A 20,761-nucleotide genomic window follows, 5' to 3' on the forward strand; every position below is an offset into this window, starting at 1 on the left:
CTCACGTCCAAAATGTAAAGTGATCCATCTTGAGTTGATTTTTGTATGTGGTGAGAGGTAGGGTATGTTTTACTCTTCTACATACAGCCATCCAATTTTGATAGCACCATTTATTGATGAGATTATAGGCAGTACTCAAAAGAAGAAATATGAGAAAAAAAGTGCCCAGTGTCCCTAATCATCAGGGAAATAAAATCAAAACCATAATGAGATATCATCTTTCCCGTATTAGAATTACTGTCATCTAAAAGATAGAGAACAACAAATGTTGGTAAGGATGTAGAGAAGGGGGAACTATTATACACTGTTGGTGGGGATGTAAATTAGTACAACCCCTGGAAATTTATTGAGATTTCTTTAAAAACTGGAAAAAAACTCACTATATGAGTCAGCAATTCCACTACTAGGTATATAATCCAAAAACAGGAACACACTGTATCAAAGAGATAAATGCACCACCTTATGTATAGCAGCACTATTCACAGTAGACAAAATGTGGAGTCAGCCAAGGTGTCCATCATCAGATGAATAAAGATGTGGCATTTCTAGACACACACACATATACACACACAATGGAATACTGTTCAGCTATAAAACTGAATGAAATACTATAATTTGCACCAAAATGGTTGGAACTGGAGGACATAATGTTGAGTAAAATAAGCAAAAGAAAGACAGATACTGCATGTCCTCCTTTATATATGATAGCTCAATTAAAAAAAATTACAAACTGATGAGATCTTTACTAATTATATACTGAATCAATCTTCTGTATATAAAGATAATTGGAAATGAAAAAAAAACCTGGTGTTAAATTGGAAATGGCATAGAAAATTAATTTTTTAAAAAAATATTATGTAGGATCTCTGTCTTTAATGTGCTGTACACTGTTATTTAATGCTATAGCTAGTACTCCAACAGTATTTTTTTCACTTTGTGTTGCCATGTGGGGGCAAACTGTTGAAATCTTTACCTAATATATACTAAACTGATTTTCTGTATATAAAGAGAATTGAAAATGAATCTTGATGTGAATGGAAGGGGAGAGGGAGCGGGAAAGGGGAGGGTTGCGGGTGGGAGGGAAGTTATGGGGGTAAAAGCCATTGTAACCCATAAGTTGTACTTTGGAAATTTATATTCATTAAATAAAAGTTTGATAAATGAAAAAAAAAGAAACAAAATAAAAGAAATGCATTGTGTATTAAAAAAAATCTTAAAGCAAGAAATTGAAGAGGACACCAAAAAATGGAAAAATCTTCCATGCTCATGGATTGGAAGAATCAATATCATCAAAATGTCCATTCTCCCAAAAGCAATTTATGCATTCAATGCAATACCAATCAAGATACCAAAGACATTCTTCTCGGATCTGGAAAAATGATGCTGAAATTCATATCGATACACAGGAGACCTTGAATAGCTAAAGTAATCTTGTACAACAAAAACAAAGCTGGAGGCATCACAATACCAGATTTCAGGACATACTACAGGGCAGTTGTAATCAAAACAGCCTGGTACTGGTACAGAAACAGATGGATAGACCAATGGAACAGAATAGAAACACCAGAAATCAACCCAAACATCTACAGCCAACTCATATTTGATCAAGGATCTAAAACCAATTCCTGGAGCAAGGACTGTCTGTTCAATAAATGGTGCCGGGAAAACTGGATTTCCATGTGCAGAAGCATGAAGCAAGACCGCCTACCCTACACCTTACACAAAAATCCACTCAACATGGATTAAAGACCTAAATCTACAACCTGACACCATCAAATTATTAGAGAGCATTGGAGAAACCCTGCAAGATATAGGCACAGGCAAAGACTTCTTGGAAAAAACCCCGGAGGTACAGGCAGTCAAAGCCAAAATTAACTATTGGGATTGTATCAAATTGAGAAGTTTCTGTACTTCAAAAGAAACAGTCAGGAAAGTGAATAGGAAACCGACAGAATGAGAAAAATATTTGCAAACTATGCTACAAATAAAGGATTAATAATCAGAATCTACAAAGAGATCCAGAAACTACATAACAACAAAACAAACAACCCACTGAAGAGAGGGGCCAAGGACCTCAATAGATATTTTACAAAAGAGGAAATCCAAATGGCCAACAAACACATAAAAAATGTTCAAGATCACTAGCTATCAGGGAAATGCAAATCAAAACCACAATGAGGTTTCAACTCACCCCAGTGAGAATTGCTCACATACAGAAATCTACCAACAACAGATGCTGGCGAGGATGTGGGGAAAACAGGACACTAACGCACTGTTGGTGGGAATGCAAACTGGTTAAGCCACTATGGAAGTCAGTCTGGAGATTCCTCAGAAACCTGAATATAACCCTACCATACAACCCAGCCATCCTACTCCTTGCAATTTACCCAAAGGAAATTAAATTGGCAAACAAAAAATCCGTTTGCTACTCAATGTTTATTGCAGCTCAATTCACAATAGCTGAGACCTGGAATCAACCTAAATGCTCATCAACAGTAGACTGGATAAAGAAATTATGGGATATGTACTCTATAGAATACTATACAGCAGTAAAAAAAAAGTGAAATCTGGTCATTTGCATCAAAATGGAGGAATCTGGAAAACATCATGCTGAGTGAAATAAGCCAGTCCCAAAAGGACAAATATCATATGTTCTACCTGATCGGTGACAACTAGTTAAGCACAAAAAAGGAAACCTGTTAAAGTGAAATGGACACCATGAGAAACAATGACTTGATCAGCCCTTGTCCCGACTGTTGATGAACAACTTAATACTTTATCCCTTTTAGTGTTTTTTTTTTTGCTTGTTCTACTTAATGCTATTTGTTGAATTCTGTAATTAATACACAATTATTCTTAAGTGTTGAAACTTAACTGGAAAAGATGTACAATTTAAGACATGCTCCATCAGACTTGCCCCAAATGGTAGAGTTAGAAACGTGTCAGGGGATTCCACTTCAATCCCATCAAGGTGGCATGTACCAATGCCATCTCACTAGTCCAAGTGATCAATTTCTGTTCACAATTGATCATAATGATAGGACTAAGAGTCAAAGGGATCACATAAACAAGACTAGTGTCTGCTAATACTAACTGATAGAATTAAAAAGGGAGAGAACTATCCAACATGGGAAGTGGGATACCCAGCAGACTCATAGAATGACAGATGTCCTAAACAGCACTCTGGCCTCAGAGTCAGCCCTTAAGTATTCGGATCGAGCTGAAAAGCCCATGAGAGTATTTTAGGCATGTAAAGCCAAGACACTCTGGTAAAAAAAAAAAAATGACCCAAATGAAAGATCTCCGTGAGTGAGATTCCAGTGGAAAGAACGGGGCCATCAAAGAAGGAGGTACCTTTCTCTGAAGGGAGGAGAGAACTTCCACTTTGACTATGACTTTGTCTACATATGATCAGAGTTGGCGAACTCAAAAGGCTTCCATAGCCTTGACAACTCATGACAAGAGCCTAGGGAGATTACTGACGCCATAAACAAGATTGTCAATTTGTTAAGTCAACAACAGGAGTCACTGCACACTTACTCCCCATGTAGGGTCTCTGTCCTTAATATGCTGTACATTGTGATTTAATGCTATAACTAGTACTCAAACAGTATTTTTCACGTTGTGTTTCTGTGTGGGTGCAAACTGTTGAAATCTTTACTTAATATATACTAAATTGATCTTTTGTATATACAGAGAATTGAAAATGAATCTTGATGTGAATGGAAGGGGAAAGTGAGTGGGAGAGGGGAGGGTTGCGGGTGAGAGGGAAGTTATGGGGGTAAAAGCCATTGTAATCCATAAGCTGTACTTTGGAAATTTATATTCATTAAATAAAAGTTTTTTTTAAAAAAAGGCTTCTATAGCCTTGGCAACCCATGACAAGAACCTAGGGTGATTACTGACACCATAAACAAGAGTTTCAAATTGTTAAGTCGGCAACAGCAGTCACTGTGCTCTTACTCCCATGTAGGATATCTGTCCTTAATGTGTTGTACAATGTGATTTAATGCTATAACTAGTACTCAAACAGTAGTTTACACTTTGTGTTTCTATGTGGGTGCAAACTGTTGAATCTTTACTTAATACCTACTAAATTGATCTGTATATAAAGATAATTGAAAATGAATCTCTTTTTCTTTTTTTGACAGGCAGATTTAGACAGTGATAGAGAGAGAGAGAGAGAGATACAGACAGAGAGAAAGGTCTTCCTTTTTCCCTTGGTTCACCCCCCAAGTGGCCACTACGGCCGGAGTCAGTGCTTTCTCCTAGTCTCTCATGTGGGTGCAGGGCCCAAGCACTTGGGCCATCCTCCACTGCACTCCCGGGCCACAGCAGAGAGCTGGACTGGAAGAGGAGCAGCTGGGACACAATCCGGCGCCCCAACCTGGGCTAGAACCCAGTGTGTCAGAACCGCATGCGGAGGATTAGCCTAGTGAGCCGTGGTGCTGGCCGAAAATGAATCTTGATGTGAATGAAATGGGAGAAGGAGCGGGAGATTGGAGGGTTATGGGTGAGAGGGAAGTTATGGGGGGAGGGAAGCCACTGTAATCTAAAAGCTGTACTTTGGAAATTTATATTTATTAAATAAAAGTTAAAAAAATCCAACCTATCTGAGGCTGCAATCCCAATTATTTCCTTCTCAAAAATTGATGATATGGCCAGTGTTGTGGCACAGCAGATTAAAGCACCACCTGTGTTGCTGACATTCCATATGGGGGCCTGTTTGAGTCTCGGCTGCTCTGCTTCTGATTTAGCTCCCTGCCAATGCACCTGTGAAGGTAGTGTAAAATGGCCCAAGTGCTTCAGGCCCTGACAACCATGTGGGAAACCAAGATTGAGTTCAAGGCTCTTGGCTTCAGCCTGGTCCATCACCAGCTGTTGGAGCCATTTGAAGAGTGAACCAAGGGATAGATTCTCCCCCCTCCCTCTCTCTCTCCCTCTCTGCCTGTAAATTTCCCTTTCAAATAAATACATGAATATTTTTTTTTAAAAAATGATAATGCTTGTAGCCTTTACCCCAACAACTCTTGAGGAAGAAAGAATTATCATTTTAACATAAATCTGATTGTTTACAAACACTTCTTTATATTGAATCAGAATATAATTCCACCTGAATCTATAATTTTGTACATTTGTTATTTAATGTGGATCTGTGGAATACTTTTAAATTTACCTTTTATATTATTTTGTTAGATTCGATGCATATTGTATAAAAAAGAAAATAAGAGAAGAACAGTTCATCGGGTAGAAGGAAGCTTCAATACATTAGCAGCTGATTTCTCCTCAGAAAATACTGGAAAGGTGGCTTTGGGGTGTTATATTCAAAATTCTGAAAGAAAAAAATAAAACTGCCACCCCAAAATACTATGCCATGCAAAAATATCTTTCAAAAACCAAAGAGGTTGGGGCCAGCATTGTGGAACAGTAGGTTAATCCTCTGCCTGCGGCACTGGCATCCCATATGGGTGCCCATTCTAGTCCTGGCTGCTCCTCTTCCCATCCAGCTCTCTGCTATGGACTGGGAAAGCAGTAGAAGATGGCCCAAGTCCTTGGACCCCTGCACCCATGTGGGAGACCCAGAAGAAGCTCCTGGCTCCTGCCTTCAGATCTGAGCAGCTCCAGCCATTGCAGCCATTTAGGGAGTGAACCAGCAGACAGAAGAACTTTCTGTCTGTCTCTCCCTCTCACTATCTGTAACTCTACATCTCAAATAAATAAATAAATACTCTTTAAAAAAAACAATGGGGAATAAGAGAGTCACAGTTAAAAAACTAAGATTGCTTATCACTGGTAGATTTACCTTACAAAAAATTCTAAAGATAGAATTTCAGGCAGAAATGAAAGGATATTCAACAGTAGCTTGAATTCACATGAAGAAGTTAAGAACACTGGCAGAGTTAATTATATAGTTAAAATATCAATCTCAATATTAATATACTTCAGTTTGGGATTTTTTTTCTTTATGTTTTAAAAGGTGACTATACAAAACAATTATTACAAGTCTGTGAATAAGTGTTTACAGAAATGCGTAGGGCAGGATATCATGATATAAGATGTTGGGATGCCCAAGTTATAGATGTGGAGTCTGAGGAAATTTTATTAAGAAGGTGAGTTCTGATTGGATAACTGAGAAATGGAGTGGGACATGAATATATCCCAGGGAAGAGAATGCAAGAGAGGAAACAATATGAGCAAAGACCCTAAGGCTACAGTATGCACAGCACATATGAAGACTATCAAGAAGCCTAAGGGCCTAGAAAGTGGGGATTAGGAAAAGGCATGGATTCAGAATACTAAAAAATGAAGTTAGAGAGGTAACAAACAGACTTAGATCATGAAAATAAAATCTTGAAGAGCACAGTAAGAAATATGTGTTATTATGCATACAAAATAGGATACCATTAGAAGTTGTTTAAGGTGAGGAAATGTTGCCATTGATTTCTCAACAATGTTGCAGTGGATTCGTTTCTGAGAGGAGCAGCGTGGTGGGGGCAAGAAGCGCGGAGTCACCACACAGACTCCGGGAGTTGGGTGAAAGCAGGCTTGAGGCGAGCAGCCCGCAGACTCGTTTATTACAGTTGGTACAACAGCTTATATAGCCAAGACCAGCCAATCTGGTCAAGGGGCGGTCTATGCCCCAACCAATCACAGCCTGTTGCCAGGCAGTTTCCAAAGCTATCCAATCACAGCCTGTCGCCAGGCAGTTTCAAATCCATCCAATCACAGCCTGTTGCCAGGCAGTTTCAAATCCATCCAATCACAGCCTGTCGCCAGGCAGTTTCAAAGCCATCCAATCACAGCCTTCGCCAGGCAGTTTCCAAAGCCATCCAGTCACAGCCTGTTGCCAGGCAGGCTCTGTTGCCAGGTGGGTTTCAAAGCCATTACTGAGTAACTGATGCTCGCTTGCCAGTGGCCACCTTGGCATGGCCTTCTCATTCCACTACAAGGAAAGACACAATTCAATTTTTGTTCTGTTAGAAGAGAATAAATAACATGGGAAAATAAATAGAGTAATGTAAGAAAAGACAGAGTGAGAGTGGATGCATAATTCAGTCATGAAATAAATATTAAAGGTAAACATGTTTGAAAAGGTGACATTAGAAAAAAGCATTGTCACAGTCAAAAAACTTAATTAAATAGATGTTTGTGAGAAGAATATTTCAGAAGCATGTAATAATCAGTGCAAAGACCAATGGTTGAAAAGATCAAATATATGTCTATGGAGCATCTAGGATGCCAAGGTAACTAGAAAGAGTTGAACAAGAGGCAGAGTAGCAGGAGTTGAAGTCAGGGAGATAATGCAAGTATCAGGTCATGTTTACCTTTTTAGGACATAATAAACAAACTATTGAGAATGAGTTGAGAAGCCATTCATTGAACAATTTCAAACAGAAAAGTGATATTGTGTTGTATTTTCAGTACCTCATTTTGTATGACAGGGCTTCAAAAAATTTATGGAAAATGGAATTAGAGATGAGTAATAAATAGAAACTTTATTTCTCATCATAAACTCCATCAGTTGAAAATACTTTTTTTACATGAGGATAGCCCTAAAGAACTGAGAGTCCTAGGCATTTAATTATGCCAGTGCTTTTTTTTTTTTTACTTTATTTGTCTGAAGGAAAATGGATGTTCTTCAAAGATTTTTTAAGTTGAGGAAACAAAAAGAAATATAAATTAGCCAAATCAGGACTATAAAGTGAGTGCCTAATGATTTTCCATTAAAATGCTTGTAAAATTGTTATTGTTTTTTCATAGAAATAAATAGCAGCATCGCCTTGATGAAAGACACTCTAGTGAAGCTTTCCTTGGTGTATTTGTACTAAAACTGCCTACATGTCTTAAAAAATCATAAGCAGGTTTTATCATTCTTTAGCCCCTCAGGAAGTCAACAATCAAAATGCCTCGAACATCCAAAAAATGTTGCCATGTTTTCTGATTTAAGCCCATCTGTTCTTGCTTTGCCTGGACAAATGCCACCTTCTGGTAGTCAGTATTTGTATTGTGCTTTCCCTTCAAGTTCACATGGATAAATCTATACCTTACCTCTTGTTCTAATCCTTCAAATAAGTGCTTCAGGCTCTTGCATCCAATTGTTTAAAACCTACACTGAAATTCTGCCCCTGTCTGCTGGTAATCCGGCACAAAGATTTTGGCATCCACTGAGCAGAAACTTTAGTACACTTTCATTTTTCGGTCAGAATTGTGCAAACTGAATCAACTGAGGCGTCTATGGCACCGGCTATTTTTTCTGCTATTAATCATTGGTTCTCAGTTGTGTCATGAGCAAGATTAATTTTTACCTCACAAATTGATGTGGATGATTGTTGCTATGGACTTCATATTCCACATGGACTTCTCCTTCCTTAAAAGGAGATAGCCACTTGTAAGCTGATGATTTCTTTGAGTCATTGTCTTTATAAACATTTCATAAAGATTCAGTGAGTTTGCCGTTCTTCTCCCCAAGCTTTACCACACATTTGATGTTTATTACTGCTTCGATTTTGGCAGAATTCATGCTATGTTGATAGAGACTCTTTTCAAAAAGATGTCTTTTCTTAGGGCCTCAGACTAGCTCCAATTAAGACATTTGATAAGGTATCAGTACTAGTTTATTTTGGTAGAAAACACTTTGTGCCAAAACCAGTTTTTTCATGGTATGCATTTTTATGAACCTTTAGATGGCCTTTCATATCTCTTTAAGGACCTGCTTTTATTATTTAGTGTATATTCCTAGAAAAGTCATTCCTGGAACATAAAGTAGTTTTAATTTTTTTGAAAACCCTCCATACTGTTTTGTGTATCCAGTACACCATTTTATAATTCTACCAACAATGCACAAGAAAGATGGAATAAATATTAAAATCAGAGTCAGGTATGGCAACTGTATCATCATAATATTTGCATTACCTTACATTTTTATGTTGTGGTATTAACGCATAAGATGATCATCTTATGGAGATAATTAGGTGATGAAGGCAGAGCTTTTGTGAATGGTATTGCTTCTCCCATAGTAAAAGAAGCACAAAAGGAACCCCTTGTCCATTCCAGTTTGTGAAGTCATAGCAAAAAGATGCCATTTATGAATTAGAAGAGGGTCTTCATCTGACACTGAATCTGTCAGCTCATTGGTCGTATATATCTTGGCCTATAGAGGTATGAAAATGAATTTCCGTTGTTTATAAACTGCCAAGTTTCCATACATTGTCATAGAGGTTTTAATGAACTATCACAGGCAAGAATATTGGAAGTTCAAGCCAGACTTTAAAGAAACCTGAATCTAATATATCAGAACATTAATGGAAAAAAGTAGACAAAAAAGAAATTTCAAATAGATGTATAAGCAGAGAGAATAAATTTCCAGGGAATAATAAAAAGAAATAATTAAATTCTAAAAACACTGTAATACAAAGAAAATGCTTTTGATGGACACATTAGTAGACTGAATGTACTGAGAAAAATAATTTCTCAACAGGAGGATATGGCAATAGAAATGGAAGTTGCATTATAATAAATAGAAAGGCTTTTTATAAAATAAAAAGAAAGCTCTAAAATAAAACAACAGAATATTGAAGGATTGAGGTACCAGTACAGATTTTGTAACATTATGCTAATACCAAAATAAAGAAAGAGACAGAAATCTTATCTGAAGAAATACTGGCTGAAAACCAACCAAATCTTCCTAAAGAAATGGACATACAGATTCAAGAAGCTCAAAGAAATGGAATTAGAATGAATCAAAAGTGAAACACATTAATACACATTATAATCAAAGTGTTTAAAATCAATAAGAAAAAGAATTACGAAAGTAGTAAGAGGAAACAGTGATTTACCTATAAAAATCAGAGCCATTTTAATCAGTTATTCATGTATTTTTCAGCATAAAGTTTGCAGGCCAGAAAGGTGATGATATATTTAACGTGGTGATATATTTAAAGTGGTCAAACAACATAGTGTATCTGGCAAAAAGTATTTTGTATCTGACAAAAGTATTCTTCAATATAAATGAGAAATTAAGCCCTTTAGAATTTTTTCTTTTGCTTTTAGTATGCCTTGTAATTTTTTGTTGAAAGGTGGACATGATTTATAATGTAGTGTTTCAGGACAATGAAAAAGATCTTGATTCTTGTCTCATGTCAAAGAATTTCCTCAGGCATAGATTCAGTGAGCAAAGTGACATTCACTGAAGGCAAGAACCTCCTGTCATAGCAGTCAGAATGGGGATTCAATGGGAAGAGTTGCCAGAGAAGCTTGCAAGTGCTGGCTGTTTTATACACAAAGCAGTCCTTACTGATTGGCCTGTTTCTGAGTATAGATTTAACCAATCAAGGGAGGGTATGACAGAATAAAAAGCAAACAGTAGGCCAGAATAACAGCCAATCAGAAGGCAGGAAAATAAGGAGCTAGGGATGACAATCAGGAGGCAAGAATAACAACCAGCAGGGAACTAAAAAGGTATTCTAATGAGATATGCTACATGAACCAATCAGAGAACTGATTATGAAGTAGGCTTTTTTGCACAAAAGTGTGCAGAGCGCTCAATCAGGTCCCATCTGCAACTGCAATAACATATGAAGATTGCATTCTATGTATTTTCTTCCCTCTCCTGTCTCCCTCTCCCTCAGCGCTCCTTGAGAAATACATCATGTGTTTTCTCTTTCCTATGTGTTTTGTTTTCTATTCCAGGGGCCCTTGGAGTCCCTATCAGTAGTGTTAACAGGTCATGGCAAAGCAAACATTCTATAGTTCTATAGGTTTCAGTCTTTGGGTGGACCTCGAATTTGGACTGTGAACACCACCTACACCTCTCTGTTCCTCCCATTTAGATGCGGTTGGATGGTTAGAGGAGTTTGGATTTGGGTATTTCTCTTCCCCTACATATAATGCTAGAGCTCTCTGGAGTTGGGTATTTTCCTTCACCTAGGTAATTCACATTCTGATAAATCCCCAGCAGGTTAGGCTGTTGTAAAATGTTTTCTTTTTAATGAGGTTAAGCCTCATTAAGTACAACAGAACAGACTGGTGTATTTCACAATGTTTCCATTTCCCCTTTGCTGACATAAGCACCAAAAGAAATTTCCCTGGTATTCAGTGTGTATGTGGTAGAGCTCCTGGAAGTAAGACTTACAAAAATGAATTTTTGACTGGGCCCTCCTAATAGTTTTTCCCTATAAGACTTGATCACAGTGAGCCGCCAGCACTTTGCAAATTACAGTTCTGATTTTCTTACTCCAGCACTGGTTCTCACAGAGGTTTCTACTGTAATATGCTTTAATTCTTTGTATCTGCCTACTTTTGGGGGGCAGTACCTTGTCCTTTCACCTCACTTTGATGCATCTAAGAAGAGTTGTTGATTTTTCAAATTGTTCAGATTTGTATTTGTTATTACAGTGGACAGACAACTTATGCACCTTTTATGCCACACCAGAAACTGGAAGTCACACACATTTCCTACTTACAACTTCCCATTCCATTTTGAAAATCTCATTTTAATCATGTTGATTGTAGCTGTTTTCATGTTTATGTTTGGTAATATCAACTTTGAGGATTCTTATGTATCTATTTGGGTTATATAATTTTCTGTTGATGTTAGCTACTGGGTCTTAAGTCACGTATGGATGTTGTTTTTATTATAGACCAGATATTGTATATGAAATGTTGTAGAGATATACGGAGGTTCAGAATTGTAACTTTCCTTCAAAGAGGATTTACTTTTGCTCCCTTCCTGCAATTAGGATGTGGGCAGTTCACCTCTGAAAATTATGCGCCTGATTTGATTAGCAGCTGGGTTTCATTCTTTGAATGATTCCTTAAAGTGTATCACTCTGATGGCTTAAAATGAAAGCCTGTGTTGGTTAAATGATACTATTCTCTTCATTGGGCTTTCAATTCCAGTTGTCATCTCCAGCCTTATGAAACTGCTGGAAGCATTGATGGTTAGCCAGCCTCTCCGAAGTATATAATGGTTGTCTAAGGCATTAGGGGAAAAGTGAAGTGAGATGTCCTCCTTATCACTGACTTTTTCTCTTTATTTCTGGATCTTGGCCCTTCAGAATTTTTTCTGCCTTGGCAGATCATTCATGCACTTCAATATTATAGACAGTATTTTCTATAGCTTTCTAGTTGTTTATGCATAGTGTTTTGTCTGTTGTCCAGGTAATGTTTCACTGCCGGAAATGAAATTCTCTCTTTTTTAATGATTTATTTGAAAGAGTTAGAGAGAGAGAGAGAGAGAGAGGTCTTCCATAAATTGGTTAATTCCCCAAATGGCCAAAACAGTTGGACCCGGGCCAATCTGAAGCCAGGTGCAAGTAGGTTCCTCCTGGTGTCCCATGTGGGTGCAGGGGTCCAAGGACCTGAGCCATCTTCTGCTGCTTTCCCAGGTACATTAACAGGGAGCTTGAAAGAAAGTGGAGTAGCTGGGACTCTAGCCGGCTCACATATAGGATCCTAGCATTGTAGGCATAGGCTTTACCTGCTACGCCACAGCACTGGCCCCAATGAAATTCTCATAGATAAATGGCTAGTCCGTACTCAGACTACCATCAGTGAATTCTTTAACCAGGTTTGCTTTCTTCTTTGGTTGGGAGAGCTATTTGTCTAGAGAGATCCAAGAGGTGAAGATGGACACTTTGTAGAATATTTCACCTCCAGGTCTGTGGGCTAATTTTTCCATGTTCTTGTTAGCACTGTAAAGGAGACAGTAAATCTAAAGATGTAGGTTTTTCCCCTACTTTCTACATATGTCTATTTAAAAGCCTACGTAGTTATAATATTTTGAAATGATAATAAATTTGTATGATTTTTCATGTATCATACTGGTTAGACTATTTCCTCATTTAAGAATTAAACATTAATGTTGATGCTACTGTGAAATATTTTGCCTCTGTGAAATCCATAGGAGTTGATTTTTTAAAAAAATATTATATATTTGTTTGAAAGGCAGAGTTACAGAGAGGTAGAGGCAGAAAGAGGTTTTCCATCTGCTGGTTCACTCCCCAAATGGCCGCAACGGCCAGAGCTGTGCTGATCCAAAGCCAGGCGGCAGGAGCTTCTTCCAGGTCTCCCACATGACTGCAGGAGCACAAGGACTGGTGCCATCTTCTACTGCTTTCCCAAGCTATAGCAGAGAGCTGGATCAGAGGAGGAGCAGCTGGCTGGGACTTGAACCAGTGCCCACTACACCAAAGCACTGTTCCCAGTAGTTGATTTTAAGTAAAGGAGATTGCTGTACATAATCTGTGTGGGTCTCTCCAATCCAGTGGAAGGCCTTAAAAACAAGGATAAGACTTTTGAGAGAGAGAGAGTATATGAGAGAGAGGGGGGGTGAGAAAGAAAAAGAATTACACTAGTGGACAATGGCTTTCTCTGAAGCCTGTGGGATACAACTAACCTTCACTGACTACTTGCCCTATAGATTTTTTATTTGAATTATACAAGTTTCATATATTTTATAGATATATATATATTTCATATATTTTATAGATATATATATTTCCCTCTCAACCCTCCCTCTTGGATTCCCATTATTAACATTTATGATGATCTATTATCAGTTTACTTAGTGATCTTATAGTTAGCCCTCCTCGAAGTAGAGGAGTTCAGCAAATAGTATGAAGAGAAGAAAATAAAATAATAAAAAAAAATCAATCCAAAGATTCTTCCTCAGTGGAAGAGACAAGGGCTATAAACAATCATCCATTCTCTCTCTTTTTTTAAAGATTTATTTTTATTTATTTGAAAGACAGAGTTACAGAGAGAGGTAAAGAAAGAGAGAGAGGTTTTTCATCCGCTGGTTCACTCCCTTATGGCCACAACAGTTAGAGCTGCACCAATCCGAAGCCAGGAGCCAGAAACTTCTTCCAGGTCTCCCAGGCAGATGCAGGGGCCCAAGCACTTGGGCCAATTTCTACTGCTTTCCCCGGCCATAACAGAGAGCTGGATTGGAAGAGCAGCAGCTGGGACTAGAACCGGCATCCATGTGGGATGCGAGCGCTTCAGGCCAAGGCTTTAACATGCTGCGCCACAGCGCTGGCCCGCATCCATCCTCCAAATGACTATTTCGCTTGAATACATTACAAGTATTCTATAGATTGCATTGGATCAGGGAAAACATGATATTTGTCCTTTTAGAACTGAGTTATTTCATTAAGTATAATGGTTTCAGGTTGTAACTATCTTATTGCGAAAAATAAGATTTTTTTTTTACAGCTGAGTAGTACTCCATAGTGTATATATACTATAATTTTTTATCCAGTTATTAGTTGATGGTTATCTGAGTTGATTCCGTATCTTTGCTATTGTGTATTACGCTGCAAGGAAAAAGGGGTACAGATAATCTCTTTCATGTACTGTTCCCTTTTGTTCTCAGTAAATTCCGAAGAGTGGGAAGATTGGATCATATGGTAGGTCAATATTCAGGTTTCTGATTTACACTTTCCATGGCAACCCAACAAATCGTGGAAGCCACTGACTATAGTAAGTCCGTGGATTTACTGAGATTTATTCAGATATAATATGAAACGTGTATGTAAATATCATACAAAAATGTATATTGTTCTATATGCTCAGCTTCTTTCGTTGAGCTCTGTCAAAATGTAAACGAACACATTCATCAGAACAGAAAATCATATGGTGTAAATGAGCGTAAGCCTGTGTCATAGCCACGCAAGAATCTGTAGTAGTACATTTCAATGGGTCCTTTTTCTTTGTGTGCCATGGCTGGAGGAAGGACTATCAGATTCATAATTAAGAACGGAACGGCACAGTTCAGCTGAAATACAGAGGTCCCTTCGGAGCGGGGCCAGAGGCACTGGACACAGCCGTGAAGCCCAATTTGCCACAGCGCGTCTCCAGGTCGCGACGCGGCCGGAAAGCAAGGCAGCGGAAGCGCCCGGGGAAGAAGTGGGCCAGCCGGCCAACCGCGAAGTGGGCCAGCGGGCCAGCCGCAGAACCACCTCGCGGAATCGGCGCGTACTGGTGAACAGGGGCCCGAGTGGCGGTGAACGGGTCCCCGCGGTTCGAGGCCCGGCCCGGAAACGTCCGCGGAGGCCTCCGGCGTCTGCTTCCCGCTGCCACCCGTGTGGCTGTGCCCCGTGGGCGAGCCGTCGAGGCCTGCGTCGCGCCCTCGGCACGCAGCCTCCATCTTGGGTGTCAGGATGGCGAGCACCAGCGGCGCCAGGGCCAGATTCCTTGTGGCAGAGAAATACAAGCTGCTAAGGAAGATAGGGTCTGGTGGCTTCGGGGACATTTTTCTGGCTGTTAACATCACCGACGGCAAGCAGTTGGCCGTGAAGCTGGAATCGCAGCACGCCACGAGCCCCACACTGCAGGAAGAGCACCGACTCTATAAGATTCTCCAGGGTGGGGTTGGCATCCCCCGCATCCAGTGGTATGGGCAGGAGAAAGACTACAATGTGCTAGTCATGGATCTCCTGGGACCTAGCCTCGAAGACCTCTTCAATTTGTGTTCCAGGAGGTTCACGCTGAAAACTGTACTGATGTTGGCCGACCAGATGATCACGAGGCTAGAGTACGTGCATGCGAAGGACTTCATACACGGAGACGTTAAGCCCCATAACTTTCTAATGGGCACTGAGGGTTCCTGTAAGAAGTGCTTGGACTCTCCAGTGCGGAGGAGGAAGAGAGGCAGAGCTGCGAGTACCTCTCAGGACCCCTCCTTCTCGGTACAGGACCAGGTGTTCCTGATTGATTTTGGTTTGGCCAAAGCGTACCGGGACAATAGGACAAAGAAACACATAGCGTGCGGCGAGGCTAAAGTCTTCATTGGCACCGCTCAGTATGCTAGCATCAATGCACATCTCCGTATGGAGCAGAGTCGCCGGGATGACATGGAGTCCTTAGGCTATGTCTTGATGTATTTTAATAGAGGCAGCCTGCCCTGGCAACGAGTAAGGGCTGCAACGGTGAAGCAAACTTTTGAGAAAATCCGTGAGAAGAAGATGTCCACGCCTGTTGAAGTGTTATGCAAGGGGTTCCCTGAAGAGTTTGCCACATACTTGAAGTATTGTCGTGGCCTGAAGTTTGAGGAGGCCCCGGATTACACGTATCTGAGGCAGCTCTTCCGCAACCTTTTCGGGACCCTGAACTACCAATATGACTATGCGTTTGATTGGACAGTGTTAAAGCAGAAAACCACAGCGCATGCGGCATCTTCCAGCGTCAGGGCAAGCAGATCCAGAGCCCCAAAGGCAAGGAAACTGAGAAAACCAAGAGCAACTTAAAAGGTTTGTAAGCGTGAAAGCGTGGAACAGAAGCAGGCGATAGGAGACGATAGGAGTGGCAATGTTTCTCCCCAAATCTAGAATTTTTCCTTCTTATGTACACTGGCCAGCCATGTAAAGAACTTAATTTCATCATAGAGAGGCCCCGGGCAGCAATAGTGATGCTTTATGTATCTTGAGTTGTAGCCGCTGTAATTGTATTTACTTCCAAGATAGCGAATGTATGATACTGTCTGATTTTCTTTTGCTTTTTGTTTTTCAGGTGAAAAAGCTAACTAATGGTTTGCACGTGAAAATTGGTGGAGACATTGTACAAATGTCAAATTTTTGTAAAAAGGTTTTGTTTTGAACTATAACTGCTTTTAACTTTGTTGTAGAAGAAAGCATGAACGGTCTTCGGCCACCTTAGTAGTGATTATAACTTCTCTATTGTGAATCTTGGGGTTTTTCTACCCCTGGATTGCAATTTGTTTCTTTTAAAATATTCTTAAAGTGATTGTTTTCTTGTTTGCCAGTTGGCACATATATTGTAGCGACTGAGTTTCCAGTGTTTGACCATGTGAGAGACTGTCAGTTCACAGGTGCTAGAAATAACAGTATCTGTTTCCATTCATTTATCTTTTATAGTCCTTTCTTGTGTTATCACTAAACTAGGAACTTTTGAGTTTTTACTTGTTTATTTCTTTATTTTATGTGGCATTAAGCTCTTCATTGTAATGTTTTATTTATAATATGTTCCTTCAAATGCTGAAAAATAATCAAATGGAGGGTGATAGAGGGGGAAAGTTAGAGGGAAGAAGGCAATATGATTATTGTCTTATAATTCTATCATTGATCCTGTACTCTTTGTTTTGAATTTAATTAACATGAAAAAGTATAAGAAAAAATAAAGAAAAACTCCCTTAAGAGTCTGCATTAACTCTGTAATGTTCTCGGTATTTTTTTAAAGTTTATTTGTCATAGAAATTTAGTTGACATTTTACAACCATTTATTTGTGTTCTTTCAATAGATGTAAGCACTGTAAACTTCTAAAAAGTAAAGATTCATATTTAAGTCATGCTTTTTTTTTATGGATTACAAAGTCTTCCCCCCCACAACTCCCCCCCACCCGCAACCCTCCCCTTTCCCACTCACTCTCCCCTTCCATTCACATCAAGATTCATTTTCAATTCTCTTTATATACATAAAAATCAGTTTAGTATATATAAAGATTTCAAAAGTTTGCCCTCACATAGTAACACAAAGTGAAAAAATACTGTTGGAGTACTAGTTATAGCATTAAATAAAAGTGTACATCACATTAATGACAGAGATCCTGCATGATATTTTTTTAAAAGATTGATTACTTTTCTATGTAATTTCCAATTTAACACCAAGGGCTTTTTTTTTCATTTTCAATTATCTTCAGGTACAGAAGATCGATTCAGTATATACTAAGTAAAGATTTCATCAGTTTGCACCAACACATAACCACGAAGTGTAAAAATACTGTTTCAGTACTAGCTATATCATTACTTCACCTTGGACAACCTATTAAGGTCAGATCCCCCATGGGACGTAAGTACAAAGTGACTCCTGATGTTGACTTAACAATTTTTTATTAAACTCTTATTTAATGAATATAAATTTCCAAAGTACAGCTTATGGGTTACAATGGTTTCCCCCTCCCAAAACTTCCCTCCCACCCACAACCCTCCCCTTTCCCGCTCCCTCGCCACTTCCAATCACATCATGAATCATTTTCAATTCTCTTCACATACAGAAGATCAGTTTAGTATATATTAGGTAACGATTTCAACAGTTTGCCCCCATATAGCAACACAAAGTGAAAAAAAAAATACTGTTGGAGTACTAGTTATAGCATTAAATAAGAGCGTACAGCACATTAAAGACAGAGATACCACATAATATTTAAAAAAATAATTAATTTCTATGCCATTTCCAATGTAACACCAGGTTTTTTTTTTTCATTTCCAATTTTCTTTATATACAGAAGATCGATTCAGTATATAATTAGTAAAGATCTCATCAGTTTGTACCCACGCAGAAACACAAAGTGTAAAAATACTGTTTCAGTACTAGTTATAGCATCACTGCACATTAGACAACACATTAAGGACAGATCCCACATGGGATGTAAGTACACAGTGACTTCTGTTGCTGACTTAACAATTTGACACTCCTGTTCATGGCGTCAGTAATCTCCCTAGGCTCTAGTCATGAGTTGCCAGGGCTATGGAAGCCTTTAGAGTTCGCTGACTTTGATCTTATTCCGATAGGGTCATAGTCAAAGTGGAAGTTCTCTCCTCCCTTCAGAGAAAGGTACCTCCTTCTTTGATGGCCCCGTTCTTTCCACTGGAATTTCACTCACAGAGATCTTTCATTTAGGTCTTCTTCTTTTTTTTTTCTTTTCCATGGTATCTTGGCTTTCCATGCCTACAATACTCTCATGGGCTCTTCAGCCAGATCCGAATGCCTTAAGGGCTGATTCTGAGGCCAGAGTGTTGCCCAGGACGTCTGCCATTCTATGAGTCTGCTGTGCATGCCACTTCCCATGTTGGATTTTTCTCTCCCTTTTTGATTCTATTAGTTAGTATTAGCAGACACTTGTCTTGTTTGTGTGGTCCCTTTGATTCTTAGACCTATCAGAGCCATCGGTTGTGAACTGAAATTGATCACTTGGACTAGTGAGATGGCATTGGTAAATGCCACCTTGATGGGATTGTATTGCAATCCCCTGGCACATTTCTAACTCCATCATTTGGGGCAAGTCTGATTGAGCATGTCCCAAATTTTACATCTCAAAAATTCACTCAACATGGATTAAAGACTTAATTCTACGACCCAAAACTATCAAATTATTAGAGAGCATTGGAGAGACCCTGCAAGATATAGGTACAGGCAAAGACTTCATGGAAAAGACCCCATGAGCACAGGCAGTCAAAACCAAAATTAACATTTGGGATTGCATCAAATTGAGAAGTTTCTGTACTTCAAAAGAAACAGTCAGGAAAGTGAAGAGGCAACCGACAGAATGGGAAAAATATTTGCAAACTATACTACAGATAAAGGGTTGATAACCAGCATCTACAAAGAAATCAAGAAAATCCACGACAACAGAACAAACAACCCACTTAAGAGATGGGCCAAGGACCTCAATAAACATTTTTCGAAAGAGGAAATCCAAATGGCCAACAGACACATGAAAAAATGTTCAAGATCACTAGCAATCAGAGAAATGCAAATCAAAACCACAATGAGGTTTCACCTCACCCCTGTGAGAATGGCTCACACCCAGAAATCTACCAACAACAGATGCTGGAGAGGATGTGGGGAAAAAGGGACACTAACCCACTGTTGGTGGGAATGCAAACTGGTTAAGCCACTATGGAAGTCAGTCTGGAGATTCCTCAGAAACCTGAACATAACCCTACCATACAACCCAGCCATCCCACTCCTTGGAATTTACCCAAAGGAAATTAATTTGGCTAATAAAAAAGCCATCTGCACATTAATGTTTATTGCCGCTCAATTCACAATAGCTAAGACCTGGAACCAACCCAAATGCCCATCAACAATAGACTGGATAAAGAAATTATGGGACATGTACTCCATAGAATACTATACAGCAGTAAGAAACAATGAAACCCAGTCATTTGCAGCAAGATGGAGGAATCTGGAAAGCATCATGCTGAGTGAATTAAGCCAGTCCCAAAGAGACAAATATCATTTGTTTTCCCTGATCGGTGACAATTGAGCACCAAAGGGGAAACCTGTGGAAGTGAAATGGACACTATAAGAAACAATGACCTGATCAGCTCTTGTCCTGAGTCTAGATGTACAATGTAATACTTTATCCTTTTTAGTATTTGTTGTTGTAGTTGTTGTTCTAGTACTAGTGGTTGAACTCTGTAATTAACACACAATTATTCTAAGGTGTTTAAATTTTAACTGAAAAGTGATCCCTGTTAAATTTAAGAGTGGGAAAAAGAGAGGGAGGAGATGTACAATTTGGGTCATGCTCAATCGGACTTGCCCCAAATGGTGAAGTTAGAAATGTGCCAGGGGATTCCAATACAATCCCATCAAGGTGGCATGTACCAATGCCATCTCACTAGTCCAAGTGATCAATTTCAGTTCACAACCGATGGCTCTGATATGTCTAAGAATCAAAGGGACCACACAAACAAGACAAGTGTCTGCTAATGCTAACTGATAGAATCAAAAAGGGAGAGAAAGATCCAACATGGGAAGTGGGATACACAGCTGACTCATAGAATGGCAGATGTCTTAAACAACACTCTGGCCTCAGAATCAGCCCTTAAGGCATTCGGATCTGGCTGAAGAGCCCATGAGAGTATTGTAGGCATGGAAAGCCAAGATACCAGGGAAAAGAAAAAAAAAAGAAGAAGACCTAAATGAAACATCTCTGTGAGTGAGATCCCAGTGGAATGTACGGGGCCATCAAAGAAGCAGGTACCTTTCTCTGAAGGGAGGAGAGAACTTCCACTTT

General features: G+C 39.2%; 1 pseudogene; it reads left to right on the plus strand.

The window, feature by feature from the left end:
- The first annotated feature begins 15,161 nt into the window (after nt 1-15,161).
- On the plus strand, nt 15,162-16,258 carry LOC133752535 (casein kinase I-like; annotated as a pseudogene).
- The last annotated feature ends 4,503 nt before the right edge of the window (nt 16,259-20,761 follow it).

Source organism: Lepus europaeus, chromosome X, assembly GCF_033115175.1.
Source record: "Lepus europaeus isolate LE1 chromosome X, mLepTim1.pri, whole genome shotgun sequence".
NCBI lineage: Eukaryota > Metazoa > Chordata > Mammalia > Lagomorpha > Leporidae > Lepus > Lepus europaeus.